General features: G+C 39.8%; 2 long non-coding RNA genes across 3 annotated transcripts; one reads left to right on the top strand and one right to left on the bottom strand.

Annotated features, from left to right (window-relative positions):
* Positions 1-5053: 5053 nt before the first annotated feature.
* Positions 5054-6486, bottom strand: LOC139081013 (uncharacterized). Its single transcript, XR_011535945.1, has 3 exons — positions 6323-6486; positions 5677-5775; positions 5054-5093 (listed from the first exon to the last, which is right to left on the bottom strand). It is a non-coding gene; the product is annotated as an uncharacterized lncRNA (long non-coding RNA).
* Positions 6487-6540: 54 nt separating this feature from the next.
* Positions 6541-25524, top strand: LOC139081012 (uncharacterized). 2 transcript variants are annotated; one of them, XR_011535944.1, is made up of 5 exons: positions 6541-6815; positions 7412-7602; positions 12122-15125; positions 15220-15353; positions 25219-25524. It is a non-coding gene; the product is annotated as an uncharacterized lncRNA (long non-coding RNA). The 2 variants fall into 2 exon arrangements; XR_011535943.1 differs by lacking the exon at positions 12122-15125.
* Positions 25525-25974: the final 450 nt, after the last annotated feature.

The raw sequence follows: 25974 nt of genomic DNA on the forward strand, positions 1-25974 counted from the left end.
ACGTTGCTTAATTTTCAAATATATTGGAATTTCACACTTTTGTTTTTGATTTCTAATTGTCTTTTTTAAATGTTGGTAACTTTTTTTTTTTTTGCAGGGGAAAATTCACCCTAAGCTAACATCTGTTGCCAGTCTTCCTGGTTTTTTCCTTCTTTCCCCCCTCCAAAGCCCCAGTACATAGTTGTGTATAGTTGTAAGTTCTTCTGGTTCTTCTGTGTGAGCTGCTGCCACAGCATGGCTACTGATGAACAAGTGGTGTGATTCCGCACCTGGGAACCAAACCTAGGCTGCTGAAGCAGAGCATGCTGAACTTTAACCACTAGGTCATCAGGGCTGGCTCTGTAATTGTCTTTTTATCAGTGAACATACTATGTACATTATCAGTCCTCTTAAGTTTATTGAGACATTTTATGACTCTGCACATAGCCTCTCTTGGTAAATGTTCCATTTGTCCCTTGAAAAGAATGTGTATTCTGCTGCTGTTGGGTGGAGGGTTCCATAAACGTCAGTTAGGTTAAGATGCTTCAGAGTGTTGTTCAAATCTTCTACGTCCTTCCTGATTTTGTCTACTGTTTCTAACAATTCCTGAGAGAAGAGATTTGACAGTAATATGTTTTCTCTTTCTATTACCTTCTGGTACTACTTTAGAAATTAGAAATTTATAAATGAAAATCTGCTGGCACTGCCATGGCAGCTCATTTCAGGTGAACTGTGCTTTTTACCGGGTGCATTCTGTCATTTTATCTTTACCCTTGAAACTGTGCAGTTTCACGATGATTGTCCAAGATGTGGTTGGTTTTTACTGATCCTGCTCCATATTGATTGCACTTTTGATTGGAGTACTCTTTTTTTTGCCTTTTCTTAATTTCCTTAGAGTTGCCAGTTATTATTTCTTAAAATGTTTATTTTCTTCTGGAGCTTTAATTAAACTTATGGAGCAGCTTCTTAATCTATTTTTCAAATTTAGCTTCTCGTTCATATTCTTTCTTTCTCTCTCTGGGCTGAACTCTGAGTAAATTTGTACACACTACTTCCTGCTGACAAATTCCCTATTCAGATTTTCCAGGTCTAGTGTTTATCCTATCCATTCAGTATTTTTTTTAATTTTAGAGAGCATACTTTTCATTTTCAATATTTCCAATTGTCTTTTAAATCTATCTTTATTCCATATCTGGGGTTATTTTTCCGATTTCTTTTTTCTAATATTCAATTTTCATTTATCCTTTTGGGCATCCAATATAGTTACTTTTAAATCTTTGTCACATTTCTATTTTTTTAGTTTCATGTGGACTAAACTATCTTACAGCCATTGATTTCATTGGCTGTCTTTCTTAGTCTCATGCTTCTCTGTATGCTCGTGAATTTGTATTTGCAGGTTCATTTAGAGAAGGAGATATTCTTATCTGCCTTACATCTTCCAATCTTCAGGTTCATTAACTACCTCCATCGTGCCCTTGGAGTCCTCCATGCAGAGCATCATGCTTGGTAGTCCCTGCCAGAGTGAGACCAGGAATGTGGCTGATCTTCCTATCACTAAGCCAGTGAGGCTGTTACTGTATCTCCTAGTTACACGTGTCTACTTCATCTGGGGCCCTAAGCTGCACCCTTATAATAAGCTAGAGCTACCAGACACCACCACTTCTGTCAGCTTCCTTTCCTGAGTTCCTGGTTTCATGTATATAAACTTACCTCCACTCCCCCTATGAGGTAAAGAAAATACAGTTCTTGCCATTGAGGTGGAGACAAACTCCTGGTGGACCTTGAGCCCAGGAGGCAGACCTCTAGCTTTATCCTACCTATCTTTAACTCCTCTCTTTTACTATTTATCTGCACTGCTGTGTGTTTGGAACAGAGGGGATTCAATATACTGAGCTAGATCGGAAATCAACATTCTGTTCTGTTTCTGTTCTTGTTTTTGTTTACTCCAATAAAAAGGTTTTAATATCTCATTAGAAAGGATTTGTCACAAAGGGGCTCCAGCCATCAGAAATTGTTTTCTTGCTCTTGAGATTAAGGAGTCTGGAAACACAGTGTAGGTGCCCCCTCCCTGTAGGAGATGGTGTAATGTTTTCCTTCCTTTCATTCCTGGTCCTGTGGAGTCACCCTCTCCCAAGGATGGGCAAACAGCCTCGTCTACAGCAGCAGGAGGTACAAATTCAATTTTCCAATCCTGCTCTTTCCCATAAAGGATGCGGGTGGACTAGCTGAAAGGAAGCCCCTCCAGCTGTAAAGATGCATGATTCTGTTGACTGATCATCTTTTCTCCACAGCGTTGGAGCCGGAAAGGTACAGGCGCTTGTTTGAATTTATGCATGAGCAGAGGGCTGCCAGCCCAACCTTTGGCTTCACCTGGAAAGCATCATTGGCCTGGCCTTCTTCTGGCCATGGAAACAGACTGACCCCATCTCTCGAGAAGCAGTAACACAAGCATGGTTCATCTTCAAATGACAATGAAAATGAAAAGTAACAGAAAGAAGAAGTACTACAGAGAAAACTGGTTTGGTGGAATCCATAAAACAATTTTTTTTCTTTGAGTCCCTACTATGTGCTGTGTGTACAGATGTGAATGAGAAAAGGATTCCCTGCCATGATGGTTAATCGCTTTTAGTCAAGAGTCAGGAAGCCTGTTAGTTACGTGAAATTGGACAAAGCAGTGTTCTTCTCCAGGACTCAATGTCAATTTCTGTGCAAATAATAATAACAATTGGCATCCACTGAGCTTTTCCTAAGGGCAGGAGGCTAAAGGCTGTGTGTATAGCATCACGCTTAATCCTCATAGGTTCGCAATAAGGCAGGCACTGTTGCTAATCCCTTTTACTAATTGCCCAACATCACACAACAGATAACGCGCAGTCCTGAGATTTACAAAGTGCCAGCTCATTACATTATGCTATGCTGCCTCGTGTGTATGCATAAAAAAGAATTTTTTCTGCCTTGCTAGTTAGATCAGAGGAGTAGATGAGACTTGTAAAGGCCATGGCCCATAGCACATGCTCAAAAATAGTGCACCAGCAATGTGGAGGCAATATCTAATAATGTAAAACCCATGAAGAGATGTCCATCAAATTTTCCTGGGGTTTCTTTCTTCTTGACATCTCCTGCCATCCCTACACCATGACTGTCCTCCACACAGCTCCATTTGTCTTGTTTTCTTCCTCAGCTGATGTACATTTTGTAACACTAGCTCTTTGCTGGCTCAAGGGCTGTGGTTAAACCTTGAACTCTTCAGAGGACATGTTTTCTTCTCAAATCGAATGTTATGATTTACATCAAGCACCATGCTATGGCACCAGCAGAGCTGAGACGATATCCTGGCTCATGTAAATGCAGTCCAGCACACTGCCTTAAGAATGGGGAGGAATTTATGTCTCATAGAACATGATGCTTGGGAAAAAAGTGGGGAGACAGGAGTAAAGGGTAGTCATTGGGCTACGTGCCTACAGTGAGTAACAGAATGCAATGAGATTGATATCAAGTCATGCTTATGAGTGGGAGAAGAAACTGCTTTTGGCCAGAACAAAATTCAGTCACTAAGTACCACTGTCAGGATGTGTGCCACATCCTCATAGCTCCGGTACTATTATTTAATTCACACTTTCCTTTAAATTAACTTGTTTTAAAATTAAATAGCTATATCTATCTGAAAGATAGACTTTATATCAGAATGCTAACTTTAATCCCATTATCATTTGTCATAAAAAGAAGATTCAACTGAAATATATTCATAACTATTAACAACTTGTCTGCAACCCACACTCATGTCAGGGACCACATTTTGGGAGATAGAAGGGAAAGAAACTTCCTTGTCTGCTGACACCACTACTTCCTTTCCCCACCTAGAGGAAATCTGTCTTATTCCAGTTATCCACTTATGGCCACTTAAAAGAGCAAAGAGTTGGGGAGAAAACCCATAGCCTTAACTTCTATGTAACCCTAATGACCTTTAGGATAAGTATAGAAGAGACCAAGACATTCTCAAAAAGAAGGGTCAGCATGAACCACAAAATGAGAAAAACCCGATAAACCTCAAGTGTCTTTTCAAAATGAAATTGTCTTTCTACTTTAAGAGGAAATGGTCAGAAAATAGTCTTCCCTATATTTGAGCACAGTCATTGGTAGAAAATAAGTGAAACCCTGAGGGAAGTCCATGGAAACGTCCCAAGGTGGTGTCACTGGGTTAAAACAGAATCCCATTTCCTTTGTGTGGACCCTTGAAAACTTTCCTCTACTTTTTTCTCTTCTCTTTTTCCCTTTTCCCCCTTTTTTGCTAACTTGCCCTCCTCTGAACCTTGACACACTGGAAGACTCCTATAAATAGTTCTAAAAGGAACTCTTCTGGTGATTGCCAGAATGGGATTCTACCAACAACCAAACAAGGCATGTGAAGGAGGGACACGATCTCCAGTCTTCCCAATGGCAGGTTTTGCAGCAGTTGAAGAAGAAAAGTGCTACCTGGACCAGACCACAAGGACCTGTCCCTCCCTCCTCTCCTGGCCTGTGAAACTCCCATCCTGCTTTGCATGGAGAGTTACCTCATCTTCCCTTGTTCCCTGACGCACATCAGGTAAGTCAAGCCTTTTACCTGGGTCGTTTGAAAAAATGCCATGGTACTTGTAACCCCTGGCCTTAACAACTCTACAAAACCTTAATATCAAAGGGCCTGAGGAAAGGAAGCAAGGGTGTGTGCTCACCTCCTGGCCTTGCTCTCTCTCCTGGCTCAGGTACCTCACCCAACACCCACAGTTGTAGCAACACTACCAGACTTCAAAATCCATCTACACCATTATGAACAGCATGTTTGTGTTCCCAAATTTCACAGGTTGAAGCTCTAACCCCCAATGTGATGGTTTTTGGGGATGGGGCCTTTGGGAGGTGATTAGGGTTAGATGAGGTCATGAGGGTGGGGCCTCGGGATGGGATTAGTGCCCTTACAAGAAGAGATACCAGAGAGCTTGCTCGCTCTCACCAGGCACACACAAAGAGGCCATGTGGGCACACAGAAAGATGGTGGCCACCTAGAAGCCAAGAGAAGGGGCCTTAGAATGAAACTTACCTTGCAGGCAACTTGAGCTTGGATTTCCCAACCTCCAGATCTGTGAGAAAATACATTTCGGTTTTGTAAACCATCTAGTCTATGGTATTTTGTTATGGCTGCCTTTGGTGATTAATACATACTCCATTACAGTTTATGATAATTTCCCCAACAGGAAGAGGTAACACTTTCTCTGAATTTACTGCCTTACTGCTGTTGTTATAACCTGCTTCCGAAGATAATCACACATGCTCCTGGATTTTTACTCTTATGGATAAACAAGCTATTCAAGGGCGGGGACCATATCTTATGTCTTAGCATCTATCACTGTGTCTTACTTAGCATAGGTGGTCTATAAACTATTTTTCATTGCTGAAATTTACAATTAGCAATGAATGGTTTTTTGCTAGAGATTTCTTGACCTACTAAAATATCTCATTTCTGACTGTCTTCATTTGTAATCCAAGGGAAAAACAAAGTGAGGTGTGTGGCATCTCATTGCAAATGTGAGAAAGAAGGATTAAAGAAAGAATCCATTTAAAAACTAATCTGTGATTAAAGTAATAAAGTCATTCAAATATGTTTATCCATTCCAAAAGGCTGGCCTTCGCCCTCTCTTTCATATATGTTCTATGCATGCTTACCTCTGCACACTTGCCCACAGCATTTCCAGAGTTATCTTCTCCCTTCTCTTCATATTCCATTAAATTTCATCATTTTAAGCCCAACTGAAGACCCAATTCCTGGAAGAAAATTTCGGAACTCATAGTCCACACAATAGAAATCTCATTTTTTCTCTTTTAAATTGGAGTAAATAATAGTAAATGAGGCTCATATATACCCTAGATTGTTATTGTGCTTCTCGTGCACAATAAGTTCTGTATCTTCCACCAGTTTGTTGTTAAATTAATTAAGAGCAGCAATTAAGCTTTTTTCTTTCCTTGGAATCCCCATCAAACTGAGTACCGAGACTTGTACACATTTTAGGATCAAGATTTTGCTGTTGATTTCTGATTCATTAACTTAATCTTGGGATAATTTGGTTCCCAGTCTTTACCAGATATCCCTTCCAAAATTTTTATTACTTTGAAGCATTCATGTTGTCGAATGGACACCAGAAGACCCATTTCCCATTCTCTTAAATATTAAATCTTTGGCGCACATCACATAAAAGTCTTCGTAGGCTCCTAGATGGATTAATTAGGACCCTGGATCTGGTTTTCTGCAATTTTCTTGTTTTTTACGACCTCATTCCCCTCCCTCATTCTGGCATCCTTCATGACTCCTTACCCACTACACTACTTCAAATCTGTGTCCAGGAATTTCCAGTGTGAGGACAGTGTTGATGGTCTCATCTCTGAATCAATCCAGTGGCCAAGGAAGAATATGCCCTTGGTTTCCTCTTTCTGGGAGACTTCAGTCAGTCACTGAGGGAAAGAGAGCAGGATTTGCCTGATTGGTGGTTGCTATGGAAATCAGGACCCACCCCCCGCCCCCAAGCTGGCTGTGATGTCATAATGGGTAGGATGAGGGTTGGGAGTGCGTTACAGGGAACTGGGGAGACAAGCACAGTGCTGACCACAACTCTACAGTTACACAGGACCTAACACGTAAATACGGAACTTGGCAGTTTGAAGAAGCCAGTTAACACATTTGAAGAGTAACAATTCATCAGTGTTAAACTCTTCAGTGAAGTCAGCATGCACCTTTAATCTCCACAGAAATCTTAGGAAGATTTGGATAGTTGAACTGCTTTGGGCTTCTTATTATTTGTATTAGAACTGTAAGTAATATTTAAGAGAAACAAAGGTAAAAGTTTTTGTGTTTATTTACAAAGTAAAAACTCATTTTGTAGAATCTCGTTTGTCCCACCATTGAATTATTAGATATACTTCTTTTTCATTTTTCCACAAAATTTGTGTAGTGGTTGCACTGGTGTTTATAAAGCATCTTTAACACCTTCACATAATAATAATAGTTTACCACTTCGCGTTCAGGTAGGAAGCGCACAACAGTGTACTTCCCACCCTGTCTTTTATGTTATTTTTGTCACACATTTTATTTCAACATATATGACAAATGCATAATTTATTATTAAATTTTGCTTTAAACTCTTATTATCCTCAAGGAAATTTACAAATGAGAACGTAAAAGTCGTTTCTATCTGCCCGCACACACACCATCCCGCCGCTTTGTCTAGATTCAATTTTCCTTCTGGGATCATTTCCGTTGCGTCTGAAGAAGTTTGCTTCTGCTGCGGACAAACTTCTCAGCTTTTGTGTGTCTTAGAAAGCCTTTATTCCTCCTCATTTTTTGATGATGTTTTCAGTGTGTGTAGAATTATGCACTGACAGGTGTTTTCTTTTTTTTCCTTTTCAGCACTTTCTAGATGCCATCCCATTGCCTTCTGGCTAACACAGTCTCCATGGGGTAAGAGTGGATGGCAGAGGTTCTAATTTACAGAGAGCAAAGGCTGCACAGCAGTTAGCAGATTGGCCCAAACTGATCTGTATACTCCTCAAAATCAGAACTTCAGTCGGCTAACTCCTACACAAGTTCACCCCAGCCAGGTAAATCTCCCTTGTTCGTCTAGGAGTTCATACACTGGGTATGTCTGGGGGGTGATGGACACCATGAACCTAGAGTGAACTTGACCAGCTTTGAAGAAGGAAAATGGTTAAGAAGTTAATTATCTAATTCATCACGGTAACCAAGGGTTTTCAAAGTGTAGGTGTCCCCACAGACACTACTGCCTCCTTAAATCAACTGTCCGTGCCCTTGGCATTGTTGAGCCAGTAAGCACAGTGTGGGGCACATTGTTTTGATGGCCCTGGAAACCACAGCCATGGACATTTCTTTACAACCCACTAGTCAAAAGTTTGACTCAGTAATTTATTTAGTTCTGTTTAAAGGCCTATCTGTTAGTGGAGTGATTGCTTAAGATTTTTCCTTTATTAAACTGGGCAAACAACTAAAAATCAACTGATTTTATTTTTACCGTCCTAAGCACACACCCTTAAAAATAGCATTAAATAGAATAGGTGTTATTTGTATTGCCAATATTTGCAATGAGGAGTTTCACTTTTTTTTTTTGAAGATGATTAGCCCTGAGCTAACTGCTGCCAATCCTCCTCTTTTCGCTGAGGAAGACTGGCCTGAGCTAACATCCATGCCCATCTTCCTCTACTTTATATGTGGGACACCTACCACAGCATGGCTTGCCAACAGTGCCATGTCTGCACCCGGGATCCGAACCAGCAAACCCCAGGCCACCAAAGCGGAACGTGCACACTTAACCGCTGTGCCACCGGGCAGGCCTGAAGAGTTTCACATTTTAACGGCAATTTTAACTTCTGGGAATCGGGCTCAACAGGGACAATCAGAGGCATACGTCAAAGTCTTCATTTTGTCTCCATAAAGCAAAGAATTGAGGGGGGGTGGGAGGTTGTTGACCTGTGTTGTGCCTAAGAGGAAAACGTGCATATGTTCTGGTTGCTTGATTCATTTTTTTTAAAGTAAAATGGTGCTGCCATTTAATTTTAATTTTACAGCAACACTGACATTTCAGGTGAATAATATGTGAAATTTATTTCAATTCTCACAAATGAATTCCAGATTAAACAGTCATTGTCTTGGTTTTATTTCTGTTGTCATTGCCAGGTTAAAAGTTCCCAAATTATCAAGGGTGAAAGATAAAATTATAAAAGGTTAAACCTTAAAAGACACGGGATTGAAGAGAAAAAAGGGCTATAAAAAGTAGAGTTTGGTTGATTATGAAGCAATGACAAAATCCTTAGAAACCAGAAATTGTATATTTCTTCCAGGAAAAGAAAATGAGTTTGAAAACACCCATTACTACTAAAAATACAACTTATAATACTTAGTTGCCCAGAAATATGTTACTCTGAATGTGCAATGGAACACAGTTTGTTCCAAAGTGACTTTGCAATGAACTTGAAGGTCAGGTTGTAAGGAAAGTGCTGGTTAGCACAGTCATGCGTCCTTTAATGATGGGGACACGTTCTGAGAAATGCGTCATTAGGTGATTTCGTTATTGTGCGAACATCATAGAGAGTACTTACACAAACCTAGATGGCAGAGCCTACTACACACCTAGGCTCTATGGTACTAATCTCATGGGCCCACCATTGTCCATGCAGCCCATTGTTGACTGAAATGTCTTTACGCGGTACATGACCCCAATTGGTTATAAATGGCTTGGGCACCCTGACGGTCTAGGGTGGGCAGTGGCATCGCAGCTCTCTCCTCTCTCAGAGCTTATAATCATCACCAACCTCTCTGCCAATAGGTATCACAGGCCTTAGAATTCCTGAAAGGTAGTGAAACACTCATTATTGTATTTAACTGAATTCAACAAACGATGCATAAAAATAATAAAAGTGAAAGCAAAGGCTCAAACTGAATTTACTTGGCAAACTTTATCTTTTTAAGCATCTGATATGAAGTGGGTAAATGAAGATAAAGAAGACATGTTCCCTGTCTGGTGAGGGAACCGGATGCACATATACAACAGTGCTAGAACAATAGGGTCATTCATGAATGTTCTCTGAGCACCATTTTCTAAACATCTTACCAGGTGATGTATTAGAATGATAACACCTGTAGGTACATCGGGTTGACTATAACAGAATCATTCTCATCAGATAAGCTAAAAAGAATTTCTATCTTGGATGCTGGAATTGTTCATTTGCAAACTACTTTTAATCATCCTAAACTGGAAGTCGTGCCTGTAGTTTTTCAGGGAAGGTCATAACTCAGTAGTGTCTAGGCTTGGTGACAAAGGACATCTACAGTACATAAATATGGTAAAAAAGTGACACAACAGAAAAAAGCACAGATATCTTATTCTCAGAACAGTGACCTTAATTTCACCAGTTTCTGAAAGCAATGTCATAATTTCGAACAAAAATGAACATTTCTAGAGTATACATTTCACTTTTACCTGATACTAACACAAATTTTTATAAGATTTTATTTACTCATTTCTGTTTCTAAAATAATCCTCTATGCCACTATATGTTATTATATAGTTGATCTATTCATGTTATATCACATAAAAATAAGCCTTATTAAAAGACACTTCAGAATTATTTTTCCTGCTTCATGTAATGCAAATACTAGAATTTTAACATGGAAATGGGCCTAGGCCAGCACTTCTCAAACTTCAATGTGGAAATAAAGCACCTGGAGGTCTTGTTAAAATACAGGTGTGGAGGCTGGCCCAGTGGCGCAGCAGAGAAGTGCGCACATTCCGCTTCAGCGGCCTGGGGTTCACCGGTTCGGATCCCGGGTGTGGACACGGCATGGCTTAGCAAGCCATGTTGTGGCAGGCATCCCACATATAAAGTAGAGGAAAATGGGCATGGATGTTAGCTCAAGGCCAGTCTTCCTCAGCAAAAAGAGGAGGATTGGCAGCAGATGTTAGCTCAGGGCTAATCTTCCTCAAAGAAAAAAAAATGCAGGTGTGATTCAGCAGGACTAGATTGGGGCCTGAGAGTCTGCATTTCTCACCATCCCCAGGTGATGTCGATGTGCTTGTCCACGGGTCACACTTAGAGCAGATGAGCTAGACCACTGTGTCTCATCCATTTTGTTGAAACCATCTCTGCAGTTGGTCCTGATTACTTTGCCTGCAATATTCAATCTTACAGCCTCCCCATGACCCTTTCAACTGGCCACACACTTAGTTAGGTAAGATCACCATCATGAGATATACAGAATTAAACTGGCTTTCCTCCCAAATCCCATTCCCTTACACAAGTTCCTCTTAAAGGGATTTCTTAATTTGAGAAATCATGGACAACTTGGAGTGGTCTACCATGCATTGTCGTGATCTCTACGGCTGGCTGCCATTACAAAAGAATCTATCTTGAGTTAACGTGATTCCTGGAAGTGGATCGGAACGTCTTGTTATTTGTTTTGTTTTGTAATAGTGGTTGTATGCTAATTGGGAAAGATGAAGGGCACAGATTATTCTCATCGAATTAAATTCGGACACAATGATCGTAGTGAATAACTCGTGCCACAGGCTTACTTTTTCTAACAATTATAATTATAGAAATCATAATTATAACCACAACTTACTGAATGCCTGCTTTATGTTATTTGCTGTGTAATTACATCAAATCCTAGCAACAATCTTAAAGTTTAGGCTTTATTTTATCCCTATTTTGCTGTGAGGAAATTAGCTTTTGCAAGGTCAATTTGTTTATTCTTCATATCACTTATAGCAAGTTAAAAGTGGAATTAAAGATTCAAGTGCACATAAATTGCTCCTTTTTTCTCTGAATCTACAGCTTAGCTCTCAAGCCTCCACTGTGTCAGTCCAAAGGCTGTCACTTCCTGGAGGTAAACATGCTAACACATCTTCTGTCTTCTCCTCTCTCTCCGGGAAGCCACAATTTCCAGGAGGTTACCTGTTGTTCATCTCAGCTGAGTTGGGAGGGCCATCATGGCTCTGCTAGCCCCCCCCCCCACCTCTCCTGTTCTAAAGCTCCCGCATACCTCTCTGGGGCCCTCAGAGAATCAGAAGACCATCGCCATTCCTCTTTCTTAGCTGCCACTTCTGTTCCCCTACAGCCGTCTCCTACGATATGTATTTTTCCTTTGAGGGAAACAGATTGTCTCTTGCAAGAGCTTCAGGTGAGGAAAGGATGCTGAACCATGTCTTGAAGTCTGATCTGCTTTCTGAGGAGAGGCACAGTATTCACACACCCACGGCCTCAGTTCCCGCAGACAGGGTACGGGAACACCTCTTCATCCTGCTCCTCGCTGTTGGAATTCTCACCTCCCTTTGCTCGGGATGGTGTTTGTCTCATACGTTTCTCTCACTCCACTGTTAAACACATCACCCTAATGTTTTGAGTTCTCTGGGAATTGCCTCTTGATACCGAAATACAAAATTTGGAATTAAAAAACTACTTTCTCAAGCACCAGTTGCTTGGGAGGAATGCTTTGCTTTCAAGACCAATATCTCTGCTATGAACTGAAAGAGAGTTCTGGTTTGCTACTCAAAGTCACAAATTTGACTCTGATCTTTCTAAGTTCTTTTGTGCTCATCCTCTGCAGGGGCAACAGGCGTCAGCCCCAAAGCTGATTTTAATGGTGGAGATTTGCAGAAAATGAAGAAGTACCAAGAAGAAAAAATGCACCAGATATTATTTCAAAAAAAATTAAAATGGGCTACGTTCATATGGTTGGAAGAAAGAGTACAAATCTGAACAAATCTCGAATAAAGAAAAGGTTGCTTTTATTGGAAATACCTTGTTTTCTATAACTTTATCTGAAGTCAAAAAGAGAAGGTATGTCACCAAAGTTTCATAGAAGTCCTGAATGAGTCTCTTGAAACACCGCGGGAGTGTTGATATGACAAATCAAAATTTTATTTTCTGTTTGTTTTGTTTTCATTTTCCATTCCCTTTTATTAAAACTTTTTTATCTATGCAATCTCCCAAATCTAGGATGAATCTTTTTTTTCTGTCATTTTGAATTGCTGCTGAAGGAAGATTTCAATTTTTAAGAACTAAAGTGTTTTCTACTCGTTCTTATAATCCCAAGCTAAGTAAACTGATATAATTTATATTAATAGTATACACATTGACAATTAATGGGTTCTTTCCACAAAGGTCTTCTTTTTAACCAAAGTTATGAGTGATAGAAAACAGAGATATTTTGTAAAATGGAAAAGAAAATTATATGTAAACTTGAATTCACGCTGACATGTTTGCAGGAAGTTTAACACAAGGCTGCAGGTGACAGGAGCAACACTGCCATTTCCCTGAGTTATCATGGGGGAAACTGGTACCGTGTGACTTGTAACACTCCTAGAATATCTTTGTGAGCTATTACACACAGGTGTCTGATGGAGCAAACAGACCAGGGTAACGCCAGCCTCTCACGAAATCTCCACACCAGCCTTCTTAACTTGCCGGAGATTTATGGCTCCTGAAGCCAAAGACGGGAACACAAATCTTACTACTCCAGTTACTCATGTAAGCAATACTGAAGCCATCTCTGCTTTGCACCCAGGCCCTGGAGGGTGCTGGGTTTTGAGTGTTTAAAGTGCTTAGCTTTGCATTCAGGGAAGGATGGAAAATCATTTAACAGCCCCCGTTCTCCACTGGCTCCCAGGGATGCTTCCAACTGATGCGCGTGAGGAAGCCGGACCACAAATAAAACTCTTGCAGGCTTCGGAATACAATCTCTCTGCTTGGAACTGGTCAGCTCTTTGTGCATCAGGAAGTGTACACTGCTCATCAGAGGAGCCACGGTTTCGGTGTTACACAATGATGTGTGTCTCCTCATGGATTATTATCTCAAGAATAAAATATTCCCAGCTCTTCTATTTCACCAAAATATATACAATTAAGTGAAGAATTAAATACGCGCTTCTCCATTTCTCCATCTTAGCATTAGTCATATTTTAGATGAGAAAGTTCATAGTAATTTAGAAATAACCCAGATGCAAATAATATCAAGGATAATATCTCAAGTTTCCAGTAAACATAATACAAAATAGGTTAGTGTTGTCACTATTGGTCTTCATGGGAAATGTAAATACTGTTAAATTCAGGTCAAGCAGGAATTTAATTCTATGTTAATTCTATGTTAAAGGTACTGCTAGGGTTCATTTTAAATGGCATAGATTTCTGGGATAACGCATTTGGTTGGAAGGCAGACAGCATGAAGGAGATAAGGCCTCCGTGGGCAAATCAGTTTCACAACTAAGAAGACTGTTCCATGACCTGTTACTTTTCAACATTTGGCCCTGGTTCACGGAATGGAGCAGGGGTTTGGGGCACTGATCTGGGGTAGGGCCAGGTGGAGAGAGAGCTCGTCTTGAAATGGGTTTGTACTGTATTTTACATAAGATCGATAAGACCGGCAGCTGTCCGTCTCAAAGAACCGATGGAACAGGTGGTGATGGAGGTTATCTCCCATTGGCACGACGGCTCGCCTTATTTTCATATGCATACCCCGCATATTAGTAAGGAACACATTTTCTCTTCTAGAAATAAGGTTTTCATTCTAAGCTAATGTCATTTGGATAGAAGAGATCACCAGTATCTTGCTAGTTGGAGAAAACCCATTTCCTCCCTCTTAGTTACTCCAACTGAAGTTCTGAAACTCGTGAACTGGTTATCCCTCCAGCCCTCCCTGGAGGCTGCCTTGGGGAGAGCCCTTCCACGAGGCCACCTTCAATCTTGAGGAGGCTCCGCAGTGCCGGGGTTTCACAAGCCTGAGAAGAGGATGGCCTAATGCTTTCGCAGAAATGCCCTTGGCCAAATGCTCTTTGCTCACTTACCATCCAAGACTCAGGGCTTAGAGCAGACGGGGCCTGTGCTTCTCTCCAGGACAGAGGAGAAGAAAGCATTCGAGACTAAGTTTCAGATGTGGTGGTCATTTATCACTAAATATTTGGACATCTATTCTTTTTACTGAGTGGACACAACTACTTAAAATATTCTTAAAACCCATTCAGAAATACAAATAAGAAACTCAACATTCATTTACTGTATTCAAAGCTACATTCTGCCGCTAGTCCTTCTGCAGACAAGGGGACTAAAGGATGCATTTTTCCCCTACGGAGAAGGATATCTGGCACCAAGGATCTCTGGCCTAAATTCCTCAAATACATTCGTCATGTTGATACCATTTCTGAAAATCAGTAATGATACTGAATTCCATGAATACTTTGAGCAAATTGTATACATATAATTAAACCTGGATTCTGTCACTGGAAGCTAAGTTTGAATTCTTTTTTTCGTATTTCATTTGACAAAGCTACTTCTGGGAACATTTTACGTAAAACTAGGAACAACCAAGGAAAGAAGCTTACAGCACATTATACTGCAGTTCACCATATATAAATAAGCACATTGTAAAATGTGTATTAAAGTTCGAATCTGAAACAGCGTCTACTTTCCAGCTTTTATGTTTGGCATGGGGCTTTGCAGAAATGCTGCAGTGGCTGTGAAGACATTCAGGCATGCCAGACATTATGCCAGTACAAACGGTGTAACCTTAAAGAGTTTGAGACACTGAGTCATTACGAGGCACGTTTCTGGTTAAGGTAAGTTTCACTGCACGTCCTGTTACAAGGAATTCTGCTGTGTTCTTGGTAAATGTTTACCGTAAGTTCTTGTCCTTCTTTTCTGTTTTCCTAGGACCGGACTTTTGTGTATCATACAGCCTAACAGGACAGCATAGATCTATCAGGAAGCAAGCTCCACCACTAAAGTCAGTTCATGAAGAAATGTAGTCAGGATGAACTCAAAAACAACGTATTGGTTACCTAGAGGTAAACAATTATTTAGATTTATTTTTCATTTATCCCAATTTCTCTTGTATTTTTGTCACTTTTTAATATATTTTCAAGCACACAGAAAATGTCTAACTATAATACAAAATTGGCTGTAAACATTTACCCAGATTCAGGACGTATTCAAATTTGGCCCCATTTGCTTTGCTCTACCTACTGTATCATCTATTCTATCATCTATCTATGATCTATCATCTATCTATATCTATGTATCATGTATCTATATATACCTATCATCTATCTTTATCTATCATTTATCTATCTATTCTATCATCTATCTACCATCTACTTATCTATCTATGTCTACCTATATCTTTCTATTTACCTATCTATCTATCTATCATCATCATCATCTCCTCTCTCATGTCTTTCATGTGCATTCACACATAACACACATACACACACACATAAATACAAAATACGTGCATAATTTTCTGAACTACCTGAAACTAAGTTGCAAGTATCACATCCACATAGCCCTAAATATTTTGGTGTGTGTTTCCAAAGGATAAAGACTGCATAAACCTAGTACAATTATCAAAATCAGGAAATTTAACAATGGTGCAATACTATTATCTAATTCACAGCCATATTGAAACTTTGCCCATTGTCTCTATAATTTCCTTTTTAGTTAAGTTTTTCCTTTTCTAGGATCCAATCTCCATTGCATCGTCGTGAATTTTGAATTTCCTTCCACCTGGAGCAGTTCCTCAGTCTCTTGTGTTTCATGATATTGATATTTCTGAAGCTCACAGGCCAGTTATTTTGTGGAATGCCCTTCAACATGAGTTTGTCTAATGATTCCTCATGATTGGATTCACTTTCTGCATTTTGGGCAAGAATGCCACATAAGCGATGGTGTGTCCTCTCCAGGGCATCATATCAGGAAGCACACATGATCTCCCTTCATCCCATTCTTGGTGATGTCAAACTTCATCACTGGGATGTCTCCCCAGTTTTCTCCTATCAAGTTACTAATTTTCCCTTTGCAATGCATTAGAAATGTGTGGTATTGATAAAAAATCAGTGAGATATTTTGAGACTACATGTGTGTCATCTTGTTCATCCAACTCATTTTGGCATCTAGTTACCATTGTTAGTGAAGTGGTGGTTACAGATGGTGATTTTCCAGCACTGTTCCTTCAACATCTGTTAGTTGGCTAAAGAAGGCCTTTCCATTCTCTATTATCATTTTACTCACCATCAGTATGGACTCAAGGACAACACAAATGCATTTTCCTGAAATGAGTCTTTTCAAACTAGTACCTGTGCACTTCTGACGTGTTCCCAGTACTTCGTAAGCACTTTCTCACATAACATTACCAGTTTCTTAAATGTCGAAATGAAGATAAGAATGTCCAAAATGATGGTCTCCACCTACTAATCTATTAAGAGAATACATTGACTTACATGATGATAAGTACTTTTATCTCCAATTAATACTTCCAAGTGTTTGTGGCATCCACATATCACATAGATAAATTATAGAGTAGATAGGATCTAAGGCTATTTTAAATTTCTGCCCAAAGAGCTTTCAACAGGAGAGATGTCCATGGTCGTCTACAAATAGACAAACCATGCCTGCAAAACAAACTCAGTGATTATGCTATGGTAAAATATTTGAATTTAGTGAGACATCATCTGGTACAGATGGTGGCAAAACAATTATTTTCCTAAAAAAAATCTATAAGTGTTTTAATGTCATAGTCTAGCCTTTGGGTGTTAACTTAGTGATCACCTAGTTCACTGTTACCCAACTCTTCTTGAACATCGATACCTCAGCACCTTTTTTTTTTCTTTTGGTGAGGAACATTGGCCCGTAGCTGACATCTGTTGCCAATCGTCCTCTTTTTTTGTATGTGGGATGCCACCACAGCATGGCTTGATGAGCAGTGTGTAGGTCCATGCCTGGGAGCTGAATGCAGAAACCCCGGGCCACTGAAGCAGAGCATGGAAACTTAACCACTACGCCCCTGGACCAGCCCCTCTCAGCAACTTTTGAATAGTTCCAGTGGTTGAGAGTACCTATTACATTTTAAGAGTGCTTGTTTCACTAATCTCACTAAATCTCATTTCTTATTTATCATGATCAGGAATCCTTCCTGAAATTCTCTGCTTTATCCTTTGTTTCGATTTGAAGAGCTGTAACAAACCATGAGTCAGCTTCCTCTTCATACAGTGGCCCTTTAAATATTTGAAGAGAGTGCTTGTGCTCTGATGGATCTTGTCATTCTTGGCTAAACATTCCCACTTCCCACCTCCGTTTTCGAAGACCTGATTTCACTATTGATTTTCTCTACTGTGAGCATCATGTGCAGTCTCAATCACAAAAGGTACCAGTGCTGATTAATTATCATGACTACCTGGACTACTACAGTTGAGGGAAAAGATAAGAGGTCACGTTGAGGCTCTTTCAAGAAGAGTGCTGCCATTGATTATTAATGTCTGTCAGGATGGTGTGGGAGAGTTTAGCGTTCAATTGCCACCCTACGTTGTAAGTAGAGACAGTGGTTTGGATATACATCCAGATGTGTTCCAACCAGGGTAGCATACTTGACATTGTATATGAAATGAAATTACTCTTCTAACATGCCAATCTCTGAACTTTAGATTTTATCATATTGGTAGCTTAGAACAAATTTATAGTCAACTAAATTGTCAGGGCTTCTGTTCCCCTATAACATGCTTTTTGGATCATGGCATTTTATATAATCCCACTAACACTAGAAGACTTGGAAAAATCTCTTGATTGGACTAATTGAGAATAAATATAAGGAGGTGAGATTAAAGAAATAAATCTCAGCTTTCTATTTAGCTTTAACAAAATTATCATGCAGAACTGCAGAATAGGTGAGAATTTACTTTGCTTTTGTTCACACAAAAATTATTTTGAGTGTGTCAAAACATAAAAGGATGTCAAGAGTTTCAAGGGAAAAGCTGTATTTACATGTATAATCTTTACCTTATGCTTATCTGGCTGAAAACATGAAACAATTCTATTATGCTAACATTTGTCATGAGGTTTCACTATCCTAAAACACATACATATTTATTTTTCATCTCATGTGCTTCTCCATCCTCTATTGTGAGTGAAGACAATTTTGAAGGGAGAAATAATATACCGTTGACTGTAAACATTTAGCCTAATGAGAAAGATCTTTTAGGGGCTTATTCTTTGATTAAATAAATACTTGCTTCAGTGTGACAGATGTTAAAAAGGCTTTTAAGGTTTTTCAGAGTACAATAAGCTATGTCCATTGCAGCTCTGAAGTCTAAAATGATAACTTTTGAAAAGAAAAAAGCTGCCTCAAACTATAAAATAAAGGTAGACATTGCCAAAGGAAAAAAGAAAAATAGCTTTGGTTTCCACAGATCAAAACAGTTTCTCATTTCAACACATTCAGAGTCATTCACATTCCATAAAGCAGTCACTTGTGAGAACTCCATCGTAATAGTCCCAAGAACACAGTCTTCCTACAGGTGTCATGTTTATGTTGGGAAATGAATACTTTTGACAGTTGGTCACTATTTGATTTTTAATTAAAAGTGTTCATGGGGCCAGCCTAGTGGCACAGTGCTTAAGTTCATGTTTTCTTCTTCGGCAGCCCAGGGTTTGTGTGTTCGGATCCTGGGCACCAACATATACACTGCTCATCAAGCCATGCTATGGCGGTGCCCCACATACAAAATAAAGGAAGATGGGCACAGATGTTAGCTCAGGGACCACCTTCCTCAGGCAAAAAGAGGAAGATTGGCAACAGATGTTAGCTCAGGGGATAGTTTGCTCAGGTTGTGTCACTCTCTTTGATGAACCAGCAGAAATGTAAATTCTACCCAAAAGGAAGAAACAATTGCCCTCTCTCTATGGCCCTCCTTCAACATGGAGGAGGCTCAATAATGAATAACTCCTCTCACCACTCCATACAATTCTGACAGAGGTAAACAGACCATGGTAGACAGCAACAACAATAACAATAATAGCTTAAGTTTGCATAGAATTTCCATTCTCATAACAGAGGAACTATCGCATGTGGCTTGATTTCTTTGGGGCACTTATGATGCATTAAGACTCCTGAGGGTTCAGAAAACTGGCTAAGCATCTGAGAGACCTTGTAATTCTGCATTATATCTAAGGAGGTGGCTGCCACCACCCTTTTCCACCAGGAGACTCCAGAAAGAGCCTGAGGCTCAGCTATTCTCTGGCAAAAAGCTACTGGCTCCAAATGAGTTGTTTAGGAGCTGCATTTGATTCTCCTCAACCCGTTGAAGAAGGATGCTGTCTAAACCATTGCAGTACAGCAGCCGGACAAACAAAGAAACAAGAAAAACAAAGGCCAACTTTTCCACTATGTACTTGTAATGTGTTCATCTGAAAACGTTGGTGTTTTCCAAATACACAGATGTCTATATATTTGGAAGGAGCTGGAAGATGAGGAACTCAAACTGCTCAGCGAGGTTGGAGAAATGCAGCGCAATGAATGCTAATTGAACATTGAAACCAAGCAGTTTGCAATAAGACATTTTTATGAGGTCTTTGTGCCTTATCTAAATTCCCATTTCCTGAAAGTTGGACTGAAGAAACATTTAATGAAGGTTTTTATATTATGCAGAGCTGGCATTTATTATCAGAGATTGTGCACTGAACAATGAATTAGGGTGAGCCAGTCATTCGGTGAGAGATGTGCTTATATATATATGTATGTATTCTTTGCACTGCTTGTAGTTGAATTACAGATCAAACATGCACATTCTCTTCCTTCTAACTCAACTTAGGAAAACCCATAAGTAATTGATAGGACTGGTCTCACCTTCAAGGCTAGCTAATGAAGTCTTGCTAAGGGGAAAAACTCATAGTCCTGTCCATTTTTCATTTTCCTCTCTTCTGAGGCAACCAACTAAAGACGTTTTTAATATTTAGAGGAAGGAATCATTGCTCCTTAGTCTATATTCCCATTGTATGTTGAATCCACCTCCATTAAACACATATTTTTCCATAGTCGTTTCTGCCTTCCTTATTAAATTAAGAGCTCTTTGGTGACTGAAGGCATAAAAATATTTGTGGTGGATTAAGACCCCTCTAAATGTCAGATCCTCCACACACATGATTTTAGCCTCACACAAATGCTATGATAGGTTTGATCATTTCCATTTAGTTAATGAGACAGTAGGCTCAAAATGACCAAGTCACTCACTCAAGATCATAACAAATTTGAACTTGAAACCAATTCTGCTAAAGATCACCATCAGAGACATTTCAACAACCACCATGGATCACGTGTATTAATCTTGGTATTCCCAGGAGTTGATCGGCGCTTAATCTATAATTAAGGTAATTTCAATCAGTATTTACTAAATATCTAGTTAGTTACTTCCACATACCAAGAGATGGGATACAGTGCTTTCTATTTATTTACTTATAACTGATCTAGTCAAGGAGTTTTTATGAAATTTCTGTTTCAGAGATAGTGTATAGTGAATGCATTAGTTACCTATTGCTGTGTAACAAACTGTCCCAAAATGTAATGGCCCCAAACAACAGCACTGCCTCACTATTTCTGTGGGTCAGGAATTCCAGCACAGCTCAGCCAGGTCCGTGAGCTTAGGGGTTCTCATGAGGTTGCAGTCACCTGGGGCCTCAGTCATCTCAAGCCTAGGCTGATCCTCTTCAAGCTCACTGTCACAATTATTGGAAGGATGGCAGCATTCAGTTCCTCATGTGCTGTTGGAATGAAGGTCTCAGTTCTTTGTTGGCTGTCGGCCAGAAGCCACCTCAGTTCCTTGTCATATGGGGGTCTCCATAGGGCAGCTCACAAAATACTTTATTAAAACAAGCAGGTGAGAAGAACCAGAAGAGAGGACCATCAAAATAGAAGTCACAGTCTTTTGTCACCTAATCTCAGAAGTGTTATCCTAACACTTGGCAGTATTCTATTCCTTAGAGTAAGCCACCACCTCCAGCCTGCACTCAACAAGAGGGACTTACACAAGGCATAAAGGAAGGAAGCAGCAGCATCCGGGGTCATCTCAGAAGACTGCCTACAACCAGGAGCAAAAGAAGGGAGGGTCTGGTACATTCTGTCCAGAAAGGGACAATTGCAATTCATCAGAGTTGAGTGAATCTTTTCAGAGATTGTAACCCCGACTGATAACCAAATTGGCAACATTAAAAGTTGTCTTCTAAGCAGAACCATATCAACATGTTTAAATAATACACAAGCATATTCCTTGCTAGACCTTTATATATATATATCTGTAACCTCTTCTGAGCCCTAGGCATTGTGCAAATTTAGTAAGCACTCTGATTGTCTCATTGCCCGCCACCATTGAGAAAGTAGTAGTGTCAGAAGTGTGAAAGAACTGACACTACGTCCTGACCTTCAGCTCAGAAAACTACATAAATGTAAGCCAGAAAAAAGCATATGTGTGTATAGAATATAATATAAAAAAGAATAAATTGCCTAGTTTTATTTTTTAACAACATTACACATTCAAATCTTATCTTCAACTATGTGAAGGAGTCACTTTTCATGAGTGACAAAGAATGTTAGACCAGAAAGTTTTAGAATATGTTCCCCTGAGGTTTTCAGTAGGATCAGCCTAGAAACCACACACTAATGATGACAGAATCAAGACTGATAAAATCCACTTTAGAATATTCTGAGTTTTAGTCATGTTACAAAGACAAGAGCCTCATTATCTTTTATCGTTTATACTTCTGAACCACTAATGTATGCATTACTTTTCCATATATTATTAAATTTCACTTTAAGTGGAAAATGTTAATATTTTAACTCAATAGTTTAAATGTTATTAATACTAATGTTGCCTTTCTACTTTATGAAGGGAGAACTTTTCAAGTTCAATTTTAATCTTCTTAATTTATTTCTGCACCATTTGGAAAGAATACTCTAGTGGCATGGATTATCCTAAAAGTAACATCACAAAGAACTAATTTATGTCTCACTTGAACGCGTTTGGGGATTTATTTGAATATGGATCCCTGATATGTGAGGAATTCATGACAATTAAAACACAGGTGGGAAATGGAGCAGTGAAGGCTGGACTCAAGCTAAGTGGATTTTTTCCGCCCCCTGGTTTACCCCTCTCAGCAAACCTCTTCCCCCCTCTCCCTCATTTGTGAGGATTTTGTCACCTCTGACACGGATACAAGGGTCTACAGTAGGAGGAAGGCGTTGAGCAACTTCTGAGTGTTTTGCACTTCTGGATGTTCAGTCCAAGAGAGGTGGAGTAAATGCACAAGAGTGTATGAATGAGTAGATCTGGGTACTGTTTTATTCCTTTACTTCATTGAGAAATTGCCAACGAGTTATTTAAAATTCATTAATTGGAAGAAGCTGACTCTGCATCCTCCTCTACAGCTCCATAACACTCAGTACATAGCTAGCATTTAATACATTTCACTTAAACTATCTTCGTATGTGTCTATACGTCCAACCAGGTTCCTGGGGGAGGAGATTCAGCGTCTTTGTGCCCCAGCATATAATACAATGCCTGGCATCAACCAGATGTTCAAATGCCATAAAACCATCACTAACAGTGACAATAGTGCACATGATGCCTAGATCTCCAGAGCAGCTGGAGTGGTGTTTTGAACTTGCAATGTAGATATTTTCTGGTTTGAACATTAATTAAGGGAGAACCATCAGCAACTTGACAAAACTTAAGTAGGTTTTCCCAGCTTTGAAGCCAGAAAAATTACTCCACTGACCTCAAACAATTAGGATACATCTGAAAATAAGAACCCTGCAGAATCCCCACCCAGAGGCCACCATGCTGAAGAGGTAGTCAGCTGGGATCACCCATAGAGGCTTCACTGGAAGAACAGCGACCCAAATACAGGCAGAATCGTGGAGAAAAGAAAAGGTTAAAGCCAGTTCTGACCAACCATTTCTTCATTGCTCCCCTGGCCTCAGAAGTTACAAGTTACAAGTTTTCATTACTTTTTCTTCCTCTTCTCTATGTTACGTGTTCCCATCTCCAACACCAGAGATGGCTCTCTCCTTGTGCCCAAGATTCCCAGAATGTGAGTCAGGAACTTCCTTACATGTAAGAAACCACCTGGGTGTGTTTGCTCAGTAGGGGCTGTGGGGGATGGAGTGTTCCTCACAATGGGACGAGGTAGCATGCAAGCACCTAGAGTTTGAGCCAGATGATGATTTTGTTTGAACTGTAATACCTTTAGCCAAATCACTTTCGGGAAAGTTGTGGTTATATGGCCAAACCATATGTGGTTATGCCATCTGTTATGGAGCAATTGCCACAATAACGCTGAGCAAAATAAAAAATCATTAAAAAACCCAGGCAACAACAGCAAACATTTGAAAGCTTATGGGTGAGCCAGGCACTCTGCTTCAAGCTGGGGTTGGTGTCCACTTATGTCTCATGTGCCACCCCATTCTTTTTTATCAAGACTACTTGGGACATGCTCTCCCAATGGCAGATCACAAGGATGTAGACAACATGTAATGCTTCTCGAGGCTTCAGCCCCAGCTGGACCACTGTCATGTCACTCACTTACCATTGGCCAATCCAAGTCCTCTCCCCAAGCCCAGCGTCAGCAGGATAGGATACAGAGCTCGCACTCCAATGGACAGGTGTAGAATTTTAGGACCAGGAGAGCTGGAAGAATTGAGAACAGTGGTTCAATCTTCCACTCATGATTTCTTAGCGTCACTCTCCATAAGCCTCTGGAAGGTCTGGGATATGTTTATCCATTGCTGTATCCTCCCCAGGTGTCGTGAGAGCATATATTGGAAAAACAACCACAACCTTGAGTTCAACTAGATTACATTGGAGAAAAATCAAAACATTGTTCTCTATGACATTACATATATTATATATATTATTACATATCGAAATGTTATCTATAGAGATACTTTTGGTTACAAATAAGATAATAGTAATTCTGATAATTGCTTATATCCACACATATCCAGCGTGTGTATTGAGAGAATTTTGGTAACAAAGAATGTAACATTATCAGGACTATTCAGCATTTAAAGACCGAGAGAGCTGATTTTGTCTACATAACACACACTGAGTAGGGAACTGTTCAATTGAATAACCAAAATATTTTAAATATTTAAACATCATATCCACATGGTCCCAAAGAGTAAGGCTAATTAATAATTTTGACTAGTTTTTCATGGAATCGAGTGAACCCAATGAATAACTTTGTTGCAGTACAGATTTTGACACGCAGGTGAACTCATGACCTCTGAAAGCCTTCTTGATTAAGAAGTCCCAAAAATCTCATCCACACCGGATGACTAGATAAGCCTGAAAGAGGCTTCGCTGATTTAAAGTAGAAATGCTCTTGTTATTCTTCCAAATGCCATTTGAGAAAGACCAGATAGTATAATGTGGGTTTCATCTCAATTTGTATCCACCTCCTTTCTAAGCATTTAATCTCTGCTAGCAATTCATGCATTACAGGACTTATGAGCTGCACGAGTAGATCATGCGGAGGAGATGGAGGGATAATTTCCCCATCCGCTATTCAACTGCCTCTGGCATATTACAGCAAGAGCCCTAAACCATTATTTAAGAACTTTAGAAAGGATTACACCCCAGGGATCTCCCAACTGACATCAGTTTGAATGCTACCACGATAGGAACCACTGATGGTGTTTTCCAACTTCAGCTGCATCTAGTTGGAAATGATTACAGAACTGTAACCCAGCAGCACATATTATACTCACTTGCTTTTTTTGGTTGGGTTTTTTTCCCAAACCAGCAAATGCCCATAGACCCAGACTAAGTCCTACCACATATCGTGGAGTATGCCAAACTTTTAATTCTAAATTTTTTTTTCTCAAAATAGAGGTTGCTCAAATACTGATTTGAATTGTTCCAACTTGGATTTCTGTTATTGTTGCTCAAGAAGAAGAAGATAACATCAGCTTCTAGCCGGATCTAAATAAGACTCGACTTGGAGGCGGGATCCCTAACACCTGTCGGCTATTGCTTTGAGAAGCGTATCAGAGAAAAAGTGACCCCATCTGCAGCTGCATACTTAACAGACTGGGCGATGCCTTGTCGCTCATAGCATGCCAAGCTCAATGTCATGTCACTTCACTCAAGATAACAGATTGTGATCTGAATTAGAATAAAGATTTTAATTCTGTAATATATGTATTACTCACTAAAGAATGTTACAAAAACATTCCATATCCTTCCATTCTGGTCAAATTAAGTAATGGAATTACATGCCCTTAGACATTAGTGTAGCGGGGGAGAAAACTGTGTTTTATTTTCCAGTAAGTGGAGTATGCATATGCATGTGTGTGTGTGTGTGTGTGTGTGTGTGTGTGTTTCAGGAGCAGATGTTGAGAGAGAGATGTGAATATGAGCAATTTATGTGGGATGTGATATTAAGAAGCATCAGTGAGAGAAAGAGGAAGTAAGACAAGGAAAGAAGTTAAGAAAAGGTGTTTTTTTCCCAGCAAGTTACCACTGTGGAGCTTAATTCTCCTGAGAGTCTCTGGGAGGCAGACAGAATACAAACCTCAGAGCTCTCACTCCCAAGAGAAGAGGGAGCTGGAACTGTTGCTCATCAACTCCCATCAGCCATTTGTGG

This window comes from Equus przewalskii, chromosome X (assembly GCF_037783145.1).
Source record: "Equus przewalskii isolate Varuska chromosome X, EquPr2, whole genome shotgun sequence".
Lineage (NCBI taxonomy): Eukaryota > Metazoa > Chordata > Mammalia > Perissodactyla > Equidae > Equus > Equus przewalskii.